Here is a 16859-nt window from a genome sequence, read left to right as displayed (position 1 = left end):
ATCAAAACCAAAAAAATATTTTTTGTTTCTTGTTTGAGTCTAGTGTCTTATTTTAAGTTTGGTGTCTTGCATGCATTGTTTATTTGATCTTGGTTCTATTTTCAAGTCAATAATACAGGGAACTGAAGATTCAGTACATGCTGCAGAGGAATAATACAGAAAAAGCTGGGCGTTCAAAACGCCCAGTGAAGAAGGCAGACTGGCGTTTAAACGCCAGCCAGGGTGCCTGGCTGGGCGTTTAACGCCCAAAAGGGTAGTGCATTGGGCGTTAAACGCCAGAATGTGCACCATTCTGGGCGTTTAACGCCAGGATGGCACAAGAGGGAAGATTTTGTTTTCAAATCAAATTTTTTTTTAAGTTTTTGAAAATCAAATCTTTTTCAAATCATATCTTTTCAATCAAATCTCTTTCAAATCAAATTCTTTCCTTTTTCAAAGATACTTGCTAACAATTAATGATTTGATTGAACATTTCAAGTATGTTGCCTTTTCTGTTGAGAAAGGTTTAATGTTTGAATCATATCTTTTCTTGTTAGGCAAGTCATTAATTTTTAAAATCAAATCTTTTTAAAATTGTTTTTCAAATCATATCTTTTCAATCATGTCTTTTTAAAACCATAACTTTTCAATCATATCTTTTTAATCACATCTTTTTCAAAATAGTTTTCAATCATATCTTCTTCAAAATCTTTTTCAAAATGATTTTAAAATCTTTTTTTTTAATTTTCGAAAAACTCTTCCTCTCTTCTCACATCCTTCTATTTATGGAGTAACACTCCTCCTCAAATGCACAAATTCGAACTCTATCTCACTAAGTTCGAATTTTCTCCCTCTTCCTTCTATTTTTCTGTTCCTCTGACACCTCAAGGAATCTCTATACTGTGACATAGAGGATTCCATATTTTCTTATTCTCTTTTCTTTCATATGAGCAGGAACAAAGACAAAGGCATTCTTGTTGAAGCTGACCCTGAACCTGAAAGGACCTTGAAGCGAAAGCTAAGAGAAGCTAAAGCACAACTCTTTGTGGAGGACCTAACAGAATTCTTCAAGGAAGAAGAACCTATGGCAGCCAAAAACAACAACAATGCCAACAATGCAAGGAAGGTGCTGGGTGACTTTACTGCACCTACTCCCGACTTCTATGGGAGAAGCATCTCTATCCCTGCCATTGGAGCAAACAACTTTGAGCTTAAGCCTCAATTAGTTTCTCTAATGCAACAGAATTGCAAGTTCCATGGACTTCCATTAGAAGATCCTCATCAGTTTTTAGCTGAGTTCTTGCAAATCTGTGACACTGTCAAGACCAATGGGGTTAACTCTGAGGTCTACAGACTTATGCTATTCCCTTTTGCTGTAAGAGACAGAGCTAGAATATGGTTGGACTCACAACCTAAAGAAAGCCTGAACTCTTGGGAAAAGCTAGTCAATGCCTTCTTGGCAAAGTTCTTTCCACCTCAAAAAAATTGAGTAAGCTTAGAGTGGAAGTCCAAACCTTCAGACAGAAGGAAGGAGAATCCCTCTATGAAGCTTGGGAAAGATACAAACAATTGATCAGAAAATGTCCTTCTGACATGCTTTCTGAATGGAGCATCATAGGTATTTTCTATGATGGTCTGTCTGAACTGTCCAAGATGTCATTGGATAGCTCTGCTGGAGGATCTCTTCATCTAAAGAAGACGCCTGCAGAAGCTCAAGAACTAATTGAAATGGTTGCAAATAACCAATTCATGTACACTTCTGAAAGGAATCCTGTGAACAATGGAACAAATCAGAAGAAAGGGGTTCTTGAGATTGATACTCTGAATGCCATACTGGCTCAGAACAAAATATTGACTCAGCAAGTCAATTTGATTTCTCAAAGTCTGTCTGGAATGCAAAATGCACCAGTCAGTACTAAGGATGCTTCATCTGAAGAAGAAGCTTATGATCCTGAGAACCCTTCAATGGAAGAGGTGAATTACATGGGAGAACCCTATAGAAACACCTATAATTCTTCATGGAGAAATTATCCAAATCTCTCATGGAAGGATCAACAGAGACCTCAACAAGGTTTCAACAACAATAATGGTGGAAGAAACAGGTTTAGCAATGGCAAGCCTTTTCCATCATCTTCTCAGCAACAGGCAGAGAATTCTAAGTAGAACCACTCTGACTTAGCCACCATGGTCTCCGATCTGATCAAAACCACTCAAAGTTTCATGACTGAAACAAGGTCCTCCATCAGAAATTTGGAGGTACAAGTGGGACAGCTGACCAAGAAAATTACTGAACTCCCTCCTAGTACTCTTCCAAGCAATACAGAAGAGAATCCAAAAGGAGAGTGCAAGGCCATCAATATGGCCAAATTTGGAGAGGATGAAGAGGCAGTGAACGCCACTGAGGAAGACCTCAATGGGCGTCCACTGGCCTCCAATGAGTTCCCTAATAAGGAACCATGGGAATCTGAGGCTCACACTGAGACCATAGAGATTCCATTGGACTTACTTCTGCCATTCATGAGCTCTGATGAGTATTCTTCCTCTGAAGAGGATGAATATGTCACTGAAGAGCAAGTTGCTAAATATCTTGGAGCAATCATGAAGCTAAATGACAAGTTATTTGGTAATGAGACTTGGGAGAACGAACCTTCTTTGCTCACCAAAGAAATAGATGACTTGTCTAGGCAGAAATTACCTCAAAAGAGACAAGATCCTGGGAAGTTTTCAATACCTTGTACCATAGGCACCATGACCTTCAAGAAGGCTCTGTGTGACTTAGGGTCAAGTGTAAACCTCATGCCTCTCTCTGTAATGGAGAAGCTAGGGATCTTTGAGGTACAAGCTGCAAGAATCTCACTAGAGATGGCAGACAATTCAAGAAAACAAGCTTATGGACTTGTAGAGGGTGTTCTGGTAAATATTAAAAACCATTACATCCTTGCTGATTTCATAGTCCTAGAGACTGGGAAGTGCATGGATGAATCCATCATCCTTGGCAGACCCTTCCTAGCCACAGCAAAGGCTGTGATTGATGTGGACAGAGGAGAATTGATCATTCAAGTGAATGAAGAATCCTTTGTGTTTAAGGCTCAAGGATACCCCTCTGTCACCATGGAGAGGAAGCATGAAGAGCTTCTCTCAAAACAGAGCCAAACAGAGCCCCCACAGTCAAACTCTAAGTTTGGTGTTGGGAGGCCACAACCAAATTCTAAGTTTGGTGTTGAACCCCCATATTCAAACTCTAAGTTTGGTGTTGGGAGGTTCCAACATTGCTCTGAGTATCTGTGAGGCTCATGAGAGCACTCTGTCAAGCTATTGACATTAAAGAAGCGCTTGTTGGGAGGCAACCCAATGTTATATTTAATCTATTTTCCTTTGTTATTTTATGTTTTCTGTAGGTTGATGATCATGAGAAGTCACAAAATCAATTGAAAAAGCAAAAATAGAATGAAAAACAGAAAGAAAAATAGCACACCTTGGAGGAAGATCTTGCTGGCGTTTAAACGCCAGTAAGGGTAGCAGTTGGGAGTTTAACGCCCAGTCTGGCACCATTCTGGGCGTTTAACGCCAGAAAGGGGCACCAGACTGGCGTTAAACGCCAGAAAAGGGCAAGCACTTGGCGTTAAACGCCAGAAATGGGCACCAGCCCGGCGTTTAACGCCAGAATTGGCACAGAATGCATTTTTGCACGCCACTTGGTGCAGGGATGACTTTTTCTTGACACCTCAGGATCTGTGGACCCCACAGGATTCCCACCTACCCCACCACCCTCTTTCTTCTTCACCCATTCACCAATCACCTCAATACCTCTTCCCCAAAAACCCTTCACCTATCAAATCCCATTTTTCTCTTCACCACTCACATCCATCCTTCATAAAACCCCACCTACCTCACCATTCAAATTCAAACCACTTTCCCTCCCAAACCCACCCTTACATGACCGAAACCTACCCTTCTCCTCCCCCTATATAAACCCATCTTCACTCCTTCATTTTCACACAACCTAAACACTACTTCTCCCCCTTTGGCCGAAACATAAGCCTCCTCCATCTCCTCCATTTTTTTTCTTCTTCTACTCTCTTCTTTCTTCTTTTGCTCGAGGACGAGCAAACCTTTTAAGTTTGGTGTGGTAAAAGCATTGCTTTTTGTTTTTCCATAACCATTTATGGCATCCAAGGCCGGAGAAACCTCTAGAAAGAGGAAAGGGAAGGCAAAAGCTTTCACCTCCGAGTCATGGGAGATGGAGAGATTCATCTCAAGGGTGCATCAAGACCACTTCTATGAAGTTGTGGCCATGAAGAAGGTGATCCCCGAGATCCCTTTCAAACTCAAAAAGAGTCAACTTTGATCAAAGGTTGGACCAAGTCCTCATAAACATTTGTGAAGAGGGCGCCCAATGGAAGAGAGATTCAAGAGGGAAGCCGGTTCAATTGAGAAGGCATGACCTCAAGCCCGTGGCTAGGGGATGGTTGGAATTTATCCAACGCTCAGTCATTCCAACTAGCAACCGGTCCGAAGTTACTCTAGACCGGGCCATCATGAGTCATAGCATCATGATTGGAGAGGAAGTGGAAGTTCATGAGGTTATAGCCCAAGAACTCTATAAGGTGACGGACAAGTCCTCTACCTTGGCAAAGTTAGCCTTTCCTCATCTTATTTGTCACCTCTGTTACTCAGTTGGAGTTGACATAGAAGGAGACATCCCCATTGATGAGGACAAGCCCATCACTAAGAAAAGGATGGAGCAAACAAGAGACCCCTCTCATCATGAAATCCATGAGATGCCTCAAGGGATGCACTTTCCTCCACAAAACTATTGGGAGCAACTGAACACCTCCCTAGGAGAATTGAGTTCCAACATGGGACAACTAAGGGTGGATCACCAAGAACATTCCATCCTCCTCCATGAAATTAGAAAAGATCAAAGAACCATGAGAGAGGAGCAACAAAGGCAAGGAAGAGACATTGAGGAGCTCAAGCACTCCATAAGACCTTCAAGAGGAAGAACAAGCCGCCATCACTAAGGTGGACCCGTTCTTTAATCTCCTTGTCCTTCATTTCCCTGTTTTTCGAATTTCTATGCTTATGTTTATCTATGTTTGAGTCTTATGATCATTAGTGTCTATGCCTTAAAGTTATGAATGTCCTATGAATCCATCACCTTTCTTAAAATGAAAAAAAAGTTCTTAATTGAAAAAGAGAAGAATTGCATGAATTTTAGATTTTATAACAGATTAATTATTTTGATGTGGTGGCAATACTTTTGTTTTCTGAATGTATGCTTAAACAGTGCATATGTCTTTTGAATTTGTGGTTCATGAATGTTAAAGTTGTTGGCTCTTGAAAGAATGATGAAAAAGGAGACATGTTACTGAGGATCTGAAAAATCATAAAAATGATTCTTGAAGCAAGAAAAAGCAGTGAATACAAAAAAAAAAGAGAAAAAGAAACGAAAAAAAGGGAGAAAAAGAAAAAGAAAGAAAAAGAAAGAAATAAAGTTGTGATCCAAGGCAAAAAGAGTGTGTTTAAGAACCCTGGACACCTCTAATTGGGGACTCTAGCAAAGCTGAGTCACAATCTGAAAAGGTTCACCCAATTATGTGTCTGTGGCATGTATGTATCCGGTGGTAATACTGGAAGACATAGTGCTTTGGGCCACGGCCAAGACTCAATAAGTAGCTGTGTTCAAGAATCATCATACTTAACTAGGAAAATCAATAACACTATCTGGATTCTGAGTTCCTAAAGAAGCCAATCATTCTGAATTTCAAAGGATAAAGTGAGATGCCAAAACTGTTCAGAGGCAAAAAGCTAAAAGTCCCGCTCATCTAATTAATACTGATCTTCATAGATATTTTTGGAATTCTTTGCATATTCTCTTCTTTTTATCTTGTTTGATTTTCAGTTGCTTGGGGACAAGCAACAATTTAAGTTTGGTGTTGTGATGAGCGGATAATTTGTACGCTTTTTGGCATTGTTTTTAGTATGTTTCTAGTATATTTTAGTTAGTTTTTAATATATTTTTATTAGTTTTTAGTTAAAATTCACTTTTCTGGACTTTACTATGAGTTTGTGTGTTTTTCTGTGATTTTAGGTATTTTCTGGCTGAAATTGAGGGACCTGAGCAAAAATCTGATTCAGAGGCTGAAAAGGACTGCAGATGCTGTTGGATTCTGACCTCCCTGCACTCGAAGTGGATTTTCTGGAGCTACAGAAGCCCAATCGGCGCGATCTCAACGGCGTTGGAAAGTAGACATCCTGGGCTTTCCAGAAATATATGATAGTCCATACTTTGCCCAAGATTTAATGGCCCAAACCGGCGTTCAAAGTCACCTTCAGAATTCCCAGCGTTAAACGCCGGAACTGGCACCAAAGTGGGAGTTAAACGCCCAAACTGGCACAAAAGCTGGCGTTTAACTCCAAGAAGAGTCTCTACACGAAAATGCTTCATTGCTCAGCCCAAGCACACACCAAGTGGGCCCGGAAGTGGATTTTTATGTCTTTTACTCATCTTTGTAATTCTTAAGCTACTAGTTCCCTATAAATAGGACCTTTTACTATTGTATTTTGATCTTCGGATCATTTTTGATCTTAGGATCATCTTGGTAGCTATCTTTAGTCTTATGCTATCTTAGATCATGGGGCTGGCCTCACGGCCATGCCTAGACCTTGTTCTTATGTATTTTCAACGGTGGAGTTTCTACACACCATAGATTAAGGTGTGGAGCTCTGCTGTACCTCGAGTATTAATGCAATTACTATTGTTCTTCTATTCAATTCAGCTTGTTCTTGTTCCAAGATATCACTTGTTCTTCAACTTGATGAATGTGATGATCCGTGACACTCATCATCATTCTCACCTATGAACGTGTGACTGACAACCACCTCCGTTCTACCTTAGATTGGTTGAATATCTCTTGGATTCCTGATACACGACGCATGGTTGATCGCCTGACAACCGAGCGCTTGCCTGACAACCGAGCCAGCCATTCCGTGAGATCAGAGTCTTCGTGGTATAGGCTAGAACTGATGGCGGCATTCAAGAGAATCCGGAAGGTCTAAACCTTGTCTGTGGTATTCTGAGTAGGATTCAATGATTGAATGACTGTGATGTGCTTCAAACTCGCGATTGTGGGGCGTTAGTGACAGACACAAAAGAATCACTGGATTCTATTCCGACATGATCAAGAACCGACAGCTGGATAGCCGTGCCGTGACAGGGTGCGTTGAACATTTCCACTGAGAGGATGGGAGGTAGCCACTAACAACGGTGAAACCCTTGCATAGTACTTGCCATGGAAAGGAGTAAGAAGGATTGGATGAAGACAATAGGAAAGCAGAGAGACGGAAGGGACAAAGCATCTCCATTCGCTTATATGAAATTCTCATAAATGAATTGCATAAGTATCTCTATCTTTATCTTTATGTTTTATTCATCATCTATACCCATTTGAGTCTGCCTGACTAAGATTTACAAGGTGACCATAGCTTGCTTCATACCAACAATCTCTGTGGGATCGACCCTTACTCGCGTAAGGTTTATTACTTGGACGACCCAGTACACTTGCTGGTTAGTTGTGCGAAGTTGTGATAAAGAGTTGAGATTGCAATGAGCGTACCATGTTGATGGCGCCATTGATGATCACAATTTCGTGCACCAAAAATCCTTTATAAATCTTCTATAGAATCCTGCATGCCCCAGAAAGCTTCTGATTGCCTTAACATTGGTAGGTGGTGGTAATTTTTTAATTACCTCCACCTTAGCTTGATCCACCTCTATTCCTTTGTTTGAAATCTTGTGCCTAAGGACAATTCCTTCAGTCACCATAAAATGACATTTTTCCCAGTTTAAAACTAGGTTAGTCTCTTGGCACCTTTTTAGAACAAGTGCCAGATGGTCAAGACAGGAGCTGAATGAGTCTCCAAATACTGAGAAGTCATCCATAAAGACTTCCAGAAATTTTTCCACCATATCAGAGAAAATAGAGAGCATGCATATCTGAAAAGTTGCAGGTGCATTACACAAGCTAAATGGCATCCTTCTGTATGCAAATATTCCAGATGGACATGTGAATGCTGTTTTCTCTTGATCTTGGGGATCTACTGCAATCTGGTTGTAACCTGAATAGCCATCCAAAAAGCAGTAGTAATCATGACCTGCTAGTCTTTCTAGCATCTGGTCTATGAACGGTAAAGGAAAATAATCCTTTCTAGTAGCTGTATTGAGCCTTCTGTAATCAATACACATACGCCACCCTGTAACTATTCTTGTAGGAACCAGTTCATTCTTTTCATTATGAACCACTGTCATGCCACCCTTCTTAGGGATGACATGGACAGGGCTTACCCAGTGGCTATCAGAAATAGGATAAATAATCCCAGCCTATAGTAATTTAGTGACCTCCTTCTGCACCACCTCCTTCATGGCTGGATTCAGCCGCCTCTGTGGTTGAACCACTGGCTTAGCGTCATCTTCCAATAGGATCTTGTGCATGCATCTGGCTGGGCTAATGCTCTTAAGATCACTGATGGACCACCCAAGAGCTGTCTTGTGTGTCCTTAGCACTTGAATTAGTGCTTCCTCTTCCTGTGGCTCTAAGGTAGAGCTTATGATTATAGGAAAAGTGTCACCTTCTCCCAGAAATGCATATTTTAGGGATGGTGGTAATGGTTTGAGCTTGGGTTTAGGAGGTTTCTCTTCTTTCTGAGGGATTTTCAGAGGTTCTATTATTCTCTCTGGTTCCTCCAGATCAGGCTGAGCATCTTTAAAGATCTCCTCTAGCTCTGATTTGAGACTCTCAGTTATATTGACCTCTTTCACCAGAGAGTCAATAATATCAATGCTCATGCAGTAGTTTGGGGTGTCTGGATGCTGCATAGCTTTGACAACATTCAACTTAAACTCATCCTCATTGATTCTCAGGGTTAATTCCCCTTTTTGGACGTCAATGAGGGTTCGTCCAGTTGCTAGGAAAGGTCTTCCTAGAATGAGAGTTGCACTCTTGTGCTCCTCTATTTCCAGCACCACAAAGTTAGTGGGAAAGGCAAATGGCCCAACCTTGACAATCATGTCTTCAATCACGCCTGATGGATATTTAATAGAGCCATCAGCAAGTTGGAGACATATCCGGGTTGGTTTGACTGAAGAAAAAGCTTTCTGATAGTAGATGCAGGTATTAGGTTGATACTTGCCCTAAGATCACATAGAGCTTGCTTGGTACAAGTACCCTCTAATGTGCATGGTATCATAAAGCTTCCGGGATCTTTAATCATTTTTGGTAAGCTTTTCAGAATGACTGCAATGCATTCTTCAGTGAGGTAAACTTTTTCAGTTTCTCTCCAATCCTTCTTATGACTTAAGATCTCTTTCATGAACTTAGCATAAGAGGGTATTTGCTCAAGTGCCTCTGCAAACGGAATCTTTATTTCAAGAGTCCTGAGATAGTCTGCAAAGCGGGCAAATTGCTTATCCTGTTCTGCTTGGCAGAGCTTCTGAGGATAAGGCATCTTGGCTTTGTATTCTTCAACCTTAGTTGCTGCAGGTTTATTTCCTACAGAGGTGGTTGGGAAAGCCTTCTTAGAGGGATTGCTATCAGCACTTGTATGTGTCTGATCCCCCACTGGCGTTTGAATGCCAGGGTTGGAAGCTGGATTGGCGTTGGACGCCAATTCCTTATCTATTTCTGGCATTTGAATGCCAGAACTGAGCTTCCTTTGGGCGTTTAACGCCATTTCCTTGCCTGTTTGTGGCGTTTGAACGTCAGAACTGAGCATGGGTTGGGCGTTCAACGCCAGCTCTTCACCCTTGTCTGGCGTTTGAACGCCAAAATTATTCCTCTCTGGGCTCTTACTGTCCTCAGAGGGATTTTGGGTAGCAGTTTGTTCATTTCTTGGCTTCCTGCTGCCTTGAAGTGAGGTATTTAATGTCTTCCCACTTCTTAATTGAACTGCTTGACACTCTTCTGTTATTTGTTTTGATAATTGCTATTCTATTTGCTTCAACTGTACTTTTATGTTTATATTAGCCATTCTTGTGTCTTGTAGTATCTCCTTGAATTCGACTAGCTGTTTTGTTAGAAAATCTAATTGCTGATTGAATTCAGTAACTTGTTCTACAGGAATGAGTTCAGCAGTTATTGTTTTAGCCTCTTCTTTCATGGAAGGTTCACTACTTAGGTACAGATGCTGATTCTTGGCAACTGTATCAATGAGCTCTTGAGCTTCTTCAATTGTCTTTCTCATGTGTATAGATCCACCAGCTGAGTGGTCCAAAGACATCTGAGCTTTCTCTGTAAGCCCATAATAGAAGATGTCTAACTGCACCCACTTTGAAAACATTTCAAAGGGACATTTTCTTAGCATCTCTCTGTATGCTCTCTGTCATCCGTTTTGGAGGGAAATATTGATTCAGGAATTTTTCTGACAGCTGTTTCCATGTCCTTATGCTAGCCTTAGGTTGGTTATTTAACCACCTCTTAGCTTGATCTTTTACAGCAAATGGAAACAGTAATAATCTGTAGACATCCTGATTTACTTCCTTATCATGTACTGTGTCAGCAATTTGTAAAAATTGTGCCAGAAACTCTGTAGGTTCTTCCTGTGGAAGACTGGAATACTGGCAACTTTGCTGCACTATGATAATGAGCTGAGGATTCAACTCAAAACTACTAACTCCGATGAAGGGTATACAGATACTACTCCCATATGAAGCAGTAGTGGGGTTAGCATGTGACCCCAGAGTCCTTCTGGACTGTTCATTTCCACTTAGGTCCATGATGGAAAAAGGGAGATGATGTGGATTTATTTTATTATATAAGAAAAATAATTTTCGAAATAATAGAATAAAATAAAATAAAAACTAAAATAAAAAAATAAAAAAAATTTGAAAATATTTTATGAAGATTTTCGAAAAAGTGAGGAGAGAGGAAGTGGTTAGGATATTTTTGAAAAAGATGTGATTTTTTTTTAATTCTTAAAAGGATAAGATTTTGAAAAATTTTGAAATTGAAATATGAATTTTTATGAAACAAATTCGAAGTGATGGCTTAAAAATAGTTAGAAAAGATAATTTTTTTGATTTTTGAATTTTATTATGAAAGAGAAAAAACACAAAAGACACAAGATTTAAAATTTTTAAATCCAATGCTCCTTGTTTTCGAAAATTTTAGAGGGAAAATACCAAGGCACACCAAACTTAAAAATTTTAAGATCAAAACACAAAGAAGACTCAAGAACACCTTGAAGACTCACATAAAACTAAAAATTAAAAAATAATATTTTTGAAAAAATTGTTTTAAAAAGAAAATAAAAGACTCTGACCCAAAAGACAAAATTTTCCTAATCTAAGCAACAAGATTCACCGTCAGTTGTTCAAACTCAAACAATCCCCGGCAACGGCGCCAAAAACTTGGTGCACAAAATTGTAAATCACACTTTTCACAATTCGTACCACTAACCAGCAAGTGCACTGGGTTGTCCAAGTAATACTTTACGTGAATAAGGGTCGAATCCCACGGAGATTGTTGGCTTGAAGCAAGCTATGTTTATCTTGTAACTCTTAGTCAAGATAATAATAAATCTCAGTTTTTATTGGTAGTAAATAAAAAAGCATGGATTAAATAATACTTGTTATGCAGTAATGGAGAATATGTTGGAGTTTTGGAGATGCTTTGTCTTCTGAATCTCTGCTTTCCTACTGTCATCTTCTTCACGAACGCAAGGTTCCTCCTATGGCAAGCTGTGTGTTGGTGGATCACCGTTGTCAATGGCTACCATCCGTCCTCTCAGTGAAAATGATCCAGGTGTACTGTCACCGCACGGCTAATCATCTGTCGGTTCTCGATCATGTCGGAATAGGATCCATTGATCCTTTTGCGTCTGTCACTACGCCCAACACTCGCGAGTTTGAAGCTCGTCACAGTCATTTAATCCCTAAATCCTACTCGGAATACCACAGACAAGGTTTAGACTTTCCGGATTCTCAAGAATGCTGCCAATGGATTCTAGCTTATACCACAAAGACTCTGATTAAGGAATCTAAGAGATACTCATTCAATCGAAGGTAGAACAGAGGTGGTTGTCAGGCACACGTTCATAGATTGAGAATGGTGATGAGTGTCACGGATCATCACATTCTTCATATTGAAGTGCGAATGAATATCTTAGATAGAAACAAGCGTGTTTGAATAGAAAATAGAAATAATTGCATTAATCCATCGAGACACAGTAGAGCTCCTCACCCCCAACAATGGAGTTTAGAGACTCATGCCGTCAAAAAGTACAAAGTTTAGATCTAAAATGTCATGAGGTACAAAATAAATCTCTAAAAGTTGTTTAAATACTAAACTAGTAACCTAGGTTTACAGAAAATGAGTAAACTGAGATAGATAGTGCAGAAATCTACTTCTGGGACCCACTTGGTGTGTGCTGGGGCTGAGACTTGAGCTTTTCACGTGCCTGGACTATTTCTGGAGTTAAACACCAGGTTGTAACCTGTTTTGGGCGTTTAACTCCAACTTGTAACCTGTTTCTGGCGTTTAACGCCAGAATGGAACATGGAACTGGCATTAAACGCCAGTTTACGTCATTTATCTTCGAGCAAAGTATAAACTATTATATATTGCTAGAAAGCCCTGGATGTCTACTTTTCAACCCAATTGAGAGCGCGCCAATTGGACTTCTGTAGCTCCAAAAAGTCCATTCCGAGTGCAGGGAGGTCAGAATCCAATAATATCAGCAGTCCTTTTTTAGCCTGAATAAGATTTTTGCTCAGCTCCCTCAATTTCTACCAGAAAATACCTAAAATCACAAAAAAAACACACAAACTCATAGTAAAGTCCAGAAATATGAATTTTGCATAAAAACTAATAAAAACATACTAAAAAGTAGCTAGAACCTACTAAAAACTACCTAAAAGCAATGCCAAAAAGTGTATAAATTATCCGCTCATCAAGGACCATACTCTGAAGACGATGGAGCAAAGGGAGAGGCAGAAGCAGAGGAGAGGCAGAGGGAAAGGAGGGGTTGAAGCAGAATGTAGAAAGCAATAGTTGTGGAGTAAATCAGCTACTACAAATTTATTAATAGTTGTATTACACTTAAATTTGGACTATGTGTTCAAGATACCTGGTACATCATTTCAATAATTCAAATTTTTGAGATGAAATATGTGGTTGAAGAAATTTGCTGCACAATAATAGTTTTATTTTATGTATTTTTCTTCTTAGTTTTGATTTGTGAGTTTACACTACAAGAAATGCGCTGGAACTATCGAATTTACCATAAGATTTGAGAGGACCATTACCGACAATTTTACAATGGGATTTTTGTGACGGTTAGCTTGACAGTTTTATTGAGCTATTAGTGATACCATCAGAATGGAAAAACTGTACAAAAATCTGATGATAACAGATGGCGCAAATTCAATTTAAAATGGTGCGCCTTTTAGCGTAAAAAAAATTTGACGGTAATGTTGAGCTAAGTTTTTCTCTCTTTAGACATGTTAATTGTTTAAGTTTTATGCCGGACTTAGTTTTCCTAGGATAGAGTTTTAGCACGGAAATGGGAGAAAATTGCTAAGTGGCGCCTTCGCAAAACCTTTATTTGCTAGAAAATTGCAAAGTAATAAGGGGATGCGCACTAGAACAGCAAATTTTTTGTGGCTAATTTTGGGTGTGTACATAGCAATTTTGAATTTAAATAAAGAGGCATAAAAAGAAAAATAAAATGTAAATGCCTAGAAGGAAATAGGTACCCATGACTAAGAGCAAAGTAAGCCATGCCTTTCCTCCCTTGGTAAACAACATCTCTAAAAAAATTATCCTTCACAGCACAACTGGCTTCTTCCATGCATTGCCTCAAGAACTTCACCTTTGGAACTGTCCAAACAAGAATGAAATGAACCAACCAACAATTGAATCAAAATTAGCATAGCAAACCCTGAAAAATGTCTAATCTAATTCAAAAGTAATCTGAATTGTGGGATTAATTAGTGAAGGATGAAAAAGGAAACAAATGAAAGAATACATTTAAGACTCTTTCGAATCACAGCTTAAACTTTATCAACCATTTTGAATCCCAAAGAACCACCTGGGGAAGAAGGCTCCTGTGCCATTGGTTCGGTTCTGTTCACTTCTACTAATGAGAAGCATAAGAAAGGTGTCAGTTAGGGTTTGAGAAAATTTTAGTTAGTAAAGGACCACATTCTGAAGATGATAGAGTAGAGGGAGAGGCAAAAGCAGCGGAGAGGCAGAGGGAGAGGAGGGATGGTAGTAGAGTGTGGAAAGCAATAGTTGTGAAGTAAATCAGCTACTACAAATTTATTAACAGTGGTATTATGCTTAAATTTGGACGATGTGTTCAAGATACCTGGTGCATCATTTCGATAGTTGAAATTGTTGAAATGAGGTATGTGGTTGAAGAAATTTGCTACATAATTACAGTTTTATTTTGTGTATTTTTCTTCTTCTTGGTTTTGATTTGTGAGTTTCACTACAAGAACTGCGTTAGAAATTATTGGATTTACCGTCAGATTTGACACAACCATTACCGGCAGTTTTACCATTGGATTTTTCCCACGGTTAGTTTGATAGTTTTGTCGGGTTGTTATCGATATTGTCAGAATGGAGAAACCGTCCAAAAATCTGACAATAACAGATGGTACGAATTCAATTTAAAATGGCGCGTCTTTTACCATCAGATTTTGACCTAAGGTTTTCTTTCCTAGACATGTTAATTGTTTAAGTTTTATGCGAGACTTACTTTTCCTAAGATAGTGTTTTAGGACAGAAGTGGAAGAAGATTGCCTAGTGGCACGTTCACAAAACCCTTGTTTACTAGAAAATTGCGGAGTAATAAGGGGATGCACACTAGAACAACTAGGATTTCATGTTTGCTTGAATATTTGTTTGTTTTAATATATGGTTGAAATTGTCTAAACTGAAAAATTTTTTGGTGGAAGTATCTGAGTTAAGGAAAAACTCTGCCAAATTTTAGTTAAAATTGTGTAAACACATATTTGATTTGTAGAATGTGAAAACTATATTTGGTGGAGGTCGCTAATTGTAGCCGAAACTCTATCAAAATAAAAAAATAATAATTAAGTCGTGTTGTTGGTTGAATTATAAGTTGTTTATGGAATATAATTCCAAGTCATTATTTATGGATATATGATAGATATAACAGGCAATAAGGGAAGAGAAATAAAACCTAAGTTCTTTGAGAGGGTTAATCAGTTTGTTGCTTATTTATTCAACATGGAACCTTATAGGTTTCAAGGGGTATCTAGGTCTCCATGATATAATTGTTAGCCGACTAAGTGGCTAGGGGATTCAGATATAATCTTATACCTTTATCATAATGGGTTCAAGGATGGGCATTGGGTGTCGACTGAACACAGAGAATTTGATGAGTAAGGAATCAATCGGTCTGCACTTATTGCCAATATGCCTGGGGGTCGATCATGGATGGTTAATTTGATAAGAGAAACAAATATGGAAGACATGAATTAATAGGGTAACCAAGATAGATACAATAATATGGTCTTTGATGTAGTTGGGGTTCAAGCTATGAAAAGTGTCGAGGAAGAGCCTAACTCGGATGCAGCTAGATTTTATCATCTGTTAGAGTTTGTCGCACAACCATTGTTTGAGGGTGATGAGCGGATAATTTATATACTTTTTGGCATTGTTTTTAGTATGTTTTAGTTAGTTTTTATTTTATTTTTATTAGTTTTTAGTTAAAATTCACTTTTTTGGACTTTACTATGAGTTTGTGTGTTTTTCTGTGATTTCAGGTATTTTCTGGCTGAAATTGAGGGACCTGAGCAAAAATCTGATTCAGAGGCTAAAAAGGACTGTAGATGCTGTTGGATTCTGACCTCCCTGCACTCGAAGTAGATTTTCTGGTGCTACAAAAGCCCAATTTGCGCGCTCTTAATTGCGTTGGAAAGTAGACATCCTGGGCTTTCCAGCAATAGATAATAGTTCATACTTTGCCCGAGCTTTGATGGCCTAAACAGGCGTTCCAAGTCAGCTCAAGAATTCTGGCATTTAACGCCAGAACTGGCACAAGAATGGGAGTTAAACGCCCAAACTGGCACAAAAGCTGGCGTTTAACTCCAAGAAAAGTCTCTACACATGAAAGCTTTAATGCTCAGCCCAAGCACATACCAAGTGGGCCCGGATGTGGATTTTTATGTCATTTACTCATTTCTGTAAACCCTAAGCTACTAGTTTTCTATAAATAAGACCTTTTGCTATTGTATTTTCATCTTGGTTCTTCTGGTTCCCTCTCTGGGGCCGAAGCCAATGATCACTATTATCACTTATGTATTTACAACGGTGGAGTTTCTACACACCATAGATTAAGGTGTGGAGCTCTGCTGTACCTCGAGTATTAATGCAACTACTATTATTCTTCTATTCAATTCGGCTTATTCTTGTTCTAAGATATCACTTGTTCCTCAACTTGATGAATGTGATGATCCGTGACACTCATCATCATTCTCACCTATGAACGTGTGCATGATAACCACCTCCGTTCTACCTTAGATTAAGTGTGTATCTCTTGGATTCCTTAATCAGAATCTTCGTGGTATAAGCTAGAATTGATGGCGGCATTCAAGAGAATCCGGAAGGTCTAAACCTTGTCTGTGGTATTCTGAGTAGGATTCAAGGATTGAATGACTGCGACGAGCTTCAAACTCGCGATTGTGGGGCGTTAGTGACAGACACAAAAGAATCACTGGATTCTATTCCGACATGATCGAGAACCGACAGATGAATAGCCGTGCTGTCACAGAGCGTGTTGAACATTTTCACTGAGAGGACGGGACTGTAGCCACTGACAACGGTGATGCCCAACATACAGCTTGCCATGGA

The 16859-nt window shown here is 39.3% G+C and overlaps 1 non-coding gene across 1 annotated transcript; it reads right to left on the bottom strand.

The window, feature by feature from the left end:
• Window positions 1–1470: 1470 nt before the first annotated feature.
• LOC130964024 (small nucleolar RNA R71) lies at window positions 1471–1578 on the bottom strand. Its single transcript, XR_009080137.1, has one exon. It is a non-coding gene; the product is annotated as a small nucleolar RNA R71 (small nucleolar RNA).
• Window positions 1579–16859: the final 15281 nt, after the last annotated feature.

The sequence above is a fragment of the Arachis stenosperma genome, chromosome 2, assembly GCF_014773155.1.
Source record: "Arachis stenosperma cultivar V10309 chromosome 2, arast.V10309.gnm1.PFL2, whole genome shotgun sequence".
Taxonomy (NCBI): Eukaryota; Viridiplantae; Streptophyta; class Magnoliopsida; order Fabales; family Fabaceae; genus Arachis; species Arachis stenosperma.
This window is presented reverse-complemented; position numbering and strand designations above follow the sequence as displayed.